This window comes from Stegastes partitus, unplaced genomic scaffold (assembly GCF_000690725.1).
Source record: "Stegastes partitus isolate 25-593 unplaced genomic scaffold, Stegastes_partitus-1.0.2 Scaffold2391, whole genome shotgun sequence".
NCBI classification, from domain to species: domain Eukaryota; kingdom Metazoa; phylum Chordata; class Actinopteri; family Pomacentridae; genus Stegastes; species Stegastes partitus.
The window spans coordinates 34,258-40,102 of NW_007580122.1; positions in this window are offsets into that span (position 1 = coordinate 34,258).

Below are 5,845 nucleotides of genomic sequence, written 5' to 3' on the forward strand. Positions count from 1 at the left end.
TCCCCCGATGTAGCAAAGCACCCGCCCCAATCTACCCCAGACCACTGCTTCACTTAGCCCCTCTTTTGGCACTGAGAGGGCAGGGAGAATGGAAAATTGATCACTAGCGACCGTGTAAAACTTTCCTCCCTGACCGCCCCCCCGTCCCCCCGCCCCCCCCTCCTAACCTCAGCCATTTCTTAGTCCCTTTTTCATCCAGTTGGATGAACAGGATGGGGTATGAAAATGTCCAAAGACCAGCCATCTACTCCAGATGCAGAGGAGAGCACTTCACCCACAACTAAAGACAGATCGTGCTCCTTAGCTAACGGCACCAGACTGGACCGAACGCCGCTGTGTGTGTGTGTGTGCGCGTGTAATGAAGCATCTGAAAGGAAACAGAGGAAAACTAATTTCACCTCAAGCTTCAAAAGCGTCTGTGTTGACCTCTGGCCTACTATCACATGCAGTATTCAATTCTTTTCAACACCTGCCCAAAACTTTGGCCAGAGACTTCCAGGATGCACTGTGAGAGCACTGACGGATGACAGACGACTCGTAACGTTGCAGCTCTAAAAAAGCAGGGTGCTATTTCGTCGATGTATGGACACCTTAAATGGCATGTGTGTACACTGTCTGTGAGTTAGCAAGAGGTTGTTTTTTTTTTTCTTGTTTTTTTTTTGTAGTAGACTTTTTGAACACAATTTACATTCCAGAAAAATAGACCCTTTATTTTTTGTTCTGATGTCTACGGTTTTTCAAGGGAGAACTCTTTGTCTCAAGGGTTATTACTAAAGGAATTCATATATTGATTTATTTAAGAACAAGCAATTTAACTTATTATAGTTAGCTTAGGGAATAATATAAACGTGTTTTTATAAAGTGGTCCTTTTTCCAGCTGTTACTGAAATGAAGTTATCTCAGCAATTGCTAAATAATTTGGTAAATGATCGCAGGAAAAGGATTTTTCAATTTTGGAGAGGATAAATTCACTTTTTTTGGAATTAAACACCCCCAGTTTGCAGGTTCTTGCATAACTAAATATTACTGTTATGCCTGCAGTTGAAGAAGGATATTGTCCTTGTGTAAAGGAAAACATTAGTTAGCCTTATCCTTTTTCATTTCACTTAAAATGCATGCTTTGTTACACCAATGCCCTCATACTTTTTGTTTTCATTCAACATTGCAAATTTAAATTCATATAACTATGACTTATAGATTTTACAGTTTCATTTTCTCAGCCCAGTACAGGTCTCTAGTCACTATGCAGTACAGTAAATAAAAGCACAACTGCTCAAAAGAAAAGAAGCGGGCGTATTAGGTGTTCATTTACCCTCATCATCTTGTTTTTACTGCTTATTGTTAACTTTTTGTCATCACAACACAAACTGCATTCTCAGGACGTGAAAACAAAGAACACAAAGAGTAGATGACATTTGCAAGATTGTTTTTAGAGTTCGGTTAACTTTATTTATTTAAAAATTATTAGCAATTTATTATTATGTTTTTTGAAGCCATTTTTTTTCCCTTTGAAACAATACGAAAAAAAAAAAAAGTGCAAATGTGATTTGTATATTTCAAGGTGTAATTATATTTTGTGCTCCAAATAAAACAAATGAGAAAAAAAAAGATGCACAATCCAGTTGTTTCAGTCTTTACCTTGTATTAAATTGTAACCTGCCTTGGTGGTTTCCTTTTTTTTTTTTTTTCCATGTGTTAGCACAAACAGAATTGCACAGCAAGTATTTCCACACTCACTGTATCATCTGACAGCTTCCTGGACATTAAGACTTCCCCACAGTTCTCCACATCTCAGGGTTGTGCTGGATCTATTTTTGACTGTGCCCATCACCTGTGTGCTCGTGCAGCTTGTTACACTGTTTTGTATACATAGCTGATGAGCCGCAGCATCTTAATTGTGATGCGAGCGTTAAAGACTGAGTAGAGCATGTCAAGATAAACAACACCCCCCTCCCGTCTCTCTCCTCTCCAATAAGCCTGCTTCTCTCCGAGGACCAAGCCTCTGGGGGCCCAACTGAGAACCACATGAGTCTCCCTCCATCGCGGCCTCCTCCTCCTCCTCCTCCTCTTCGTCTCGTTCTCTCTCTTAAAACACACACACACACACACACAGGCATAGGCATGTGCCTCACTGCCGCCTTGTTTTTCAGTCTTTGTTTGGTACTGCTTCATCCCTTCTTTCTTTCTCTCCTCTGTTTTTTTTTTTTTGCTCCCTTGAAATGGCCCTTCTCTGTTAATGTAATTAGCACTGGTAAAGAAGGGCAGTTAATTACCCACTCTATTTTGATCGGGTAATTAATGTTATGCCAGGAAACAGCAACTGTTTCATTAACATAGCCCTCAAAGCAGTGAGGGGGTAGGGTAGCACCCAGTGGATGCACGTCTGCATGGTGCTGTGTGTGTGTGTTTGTGTGCTCCACATATGGACCGACTGTGTCCCGGTGACAGTGAAAGACACGTGGACTTCAAACATCCGACACTGTCTGCGATCTGACCTCGGCGGCGAGGCTCTCTTTCTCCCCGCGCAGTCTTTGTCGCCATCAAGCAGCACTTGCACCTGCTCTTCCTCATCATCTCTCCCTCTCTCTTTCTCCCTCCTTTGATATGCTGTTAATTTGACAAGTTAAAGTCAGCTTTGTTGCCAGCACCTCAGCATTCATCTTGCTGAGTGCTCCTTCTGCCCAGTGGTGCAGGAGCCATATGCTCCTCTTCCACATGACTGTTTTGTTGCTGCTGTTGTTTCGCGAGTGTAGCGGCGCCATTCACTGTTTTTCTGATCACACTTTGGATAAAGACAGGATGAGATGCCACCTGCCACCAAGTCATTCCACATCACACTGCACCAACAGCTTCAAAAGAGCATCTAGCTGCTGGGTATGTGGCAGCACAACCATGTCATCTTTCATTATCCATACTGCTGAAGTGCTGATGAGCCTCATGTTTAAGTTACAGTATTGTCTTCCTTACAACTGAGGGAGCACAAAATACACCCTTCCCTGCTTCCCTCTCTGGGGATGTGTTTGTGTTTATATACCCAATTAGCCCTCCGGCCACAGCATGGCCATGCATTAGGCTGACATTAGCCCCGGGTGTATGCAGCGTCTGTGTGCATGTGTGTAAAATACAGTGCACCCCTTTCTCATTGGAGGCATAATTTCAGGGGTGTGCGTGCCTTATTAGGCAGACTGAGGCAAAGCTTGACAGGGGAGGCCCGCTGATTTGTCAGATAGATTGGTAGATTGGCTTCCACGCACCCAGCCAGTGTCCTTTGCCTTTGGCCCATCAGTAAAACCTGCATTGTTGCCCATTAGACCACTGGACCCCGATTCCTTTTTTCCCAAAATGAATCCCCCCCTCCCCGCCCTCACCCCTTCTGCCATTCCCTTGGGTGTCAGTAGAGTGGGGTGGCAGATGGGACAGACACAGAGCTGCCCCATGAGACACCCCCCCCCACCTCCAACAAAACACACACACACACACACACGTGCATTCACATATAGGTGCACACACACGCGCTCAGACATGCATACATGCACAAATGCATATGCACAACACGCACACACAGAGCACAGCAGCAACACATAGCTCCCCTGCCCCCAGACACAAACCTCATCTGTCAGCCTGCTGCTTTTGTCCAGACCACAGGAGTGTGTTTTCTGTGAACACAGAGTGACGTCTCTGTCCCTGCCTCTCAATCTGTGCTCTGTGTACCTGGGTTTGTGTTTTTGTGTGTCAGACAGAAGTGCACAGAAACAGCTTCCTGGCACGAAACGTTTAAACTGGAATGACACCGACAAGAGAAATGACATATTAAAATGTCACTGTGCTGTGTTTGTGTAGCTCCTAAGGTGTTCACATCCTGTATATGTGTATCAAATCGAGTAGGTTTGCATGAATTCTTCTATATTTTTGATAAATCATGAGGCATTTCATCGTATTGATATTAGATTTATTAATACAGACAGTTAAAGATGGGAATTCTGTAGGCCTGACATGTGGTTCTAATCATAACTTAGTTTGTGCAAATGTTTACACTAAACACACCAAACCTGTGTCCAAATCTGTGTGTGTGTGTTTTTTTAAACCCCCACTCTATTCTTTCATTGACATTTGCATCAGATTGTGGCTTTATCTAGATTACGGTGCCCTGTTGTGCAAATATACACAAACTGAAGCTATTTGGTGTCACCCACTTGTTAATTTATCATTTAGAATTTTTGCTCACCTGTCTGTTATTGGATCTCCTTTTCTATCTTTCTAAAGTCGACCTAGTTAGTTAGTTGATTAGCATCAGCTTGGTAAAATGTGAAGCAAGCAGACTTTCGGCCTACTGTGATCTGTTTGTTGGTTGGAAGGCCTTTTATGTCACAATCTTTCTCCTCCTCTGGGTATAATATTGACAATTAGCCAGATTAGAGGACTGGGGATGCAATTTGGGCCAAATGCACGTATTGGCTGTTTGTGCACGCGGCTGTGTGAGGTGAGAAGGCCCCACGCTGGTGATTAATTACAGCCAGGCCGCGTGACAGAGGTGGGAGCTCTCCCAGTGCTGTCTGCAGCCGACATGGAGGGAAACCCAGCCTGGCTAATTGACCCGGCTTCTGTAAGGCCATCCATCAAGCGTGGCCCGAGTGGCCCCGTAAGAAACACATTATTCAGAGGTAAGTTAGTTAACCAACTAGTGCTCCACCATTCATTAATGGTATTAGCTCCTCTCCTGTCTTTCTCTGCAAACCGCTGCGTCCCTGAAATGTACAGTTTTTGTAAAAATGGAGTTTTAAGGCAGTATAACCCAAATCAAGCTTGTTTTTGAGTGTCATTGTTGTTTTGACTGATATTTTCTTAATTTGCACCCCTTTGGCCTTAAAGCACTACAGCTAAGACAGATAGGCCCAGAATGAGCAGCTCATGTTGACACCACATAACTTAAAGTGAAAATCATTTTCACCTTTTCAAACAAGGGAGATCGGTTTGTCTTGATGTCAATGCAATATTTATTTCTTTTTTATTTACCATAAAGTCTTCAGGCAGGTATTTAAAATACAAAACATACCTTCTGAAGGAAATACTTTAACTGCTTCTAGAAAATAGAAATGAACAATTTCCCTGAGGTCTTGTACCGAAGGGATCAATAAAGTTTTATTCTAATTTTTTATTCTATTCTAATAATACAAGCATGACTAAATACAATGATATGAAAATACAGACTGCACTTGAAAAAGTAATTTAAGGACCCAATTCTCTCCACTTCATTAAATATGTGCTAAAAGAAAACCTGACATAGTAATACATTTTAAGATGCAAATAATATATTTTTGAGTTGGGTTGACACAATAATGTATTTAATTGCATCAATTTAATATAGTCTGTTGCTTGAACAAAAATTTCAGCAGTCGTTGATTTAAAACTAAATTCAGGTTGATGTAAATTAATAAAATTTGCTTAATAAAGTCCCCTCCTCTACCTCCTTAACATGCCCGGACAATTTCAGACAGTTACGATTCATAATTAAAAATGCCATTGGAGAGGATAAAGTAGTTCTCAGTGTAGTTTGTAGGTCAGACATAATTTCAATAGAAGTCATCGTAACTTGAAAAGATGCAGACTGTTGCATTAACCAAACCTAACTTTTTAAAGTGTACATAACAGAGGCAGGCACGAGATCAGCTGTCAGATCAGCGTCTGGGTGGTTTGGATGCAGAGCCGTGAGGTCTCTGCCCTTCACACCTGGTCGGGGCCCACATGTGCTTTCACTTCCCGAATGCAACGGCCCTGCAGATATCTCACCAGAGAAGAGGAGAAGACGCACGGAGACATACATTAAAGTCAGCGAGCAGCGTTTGGA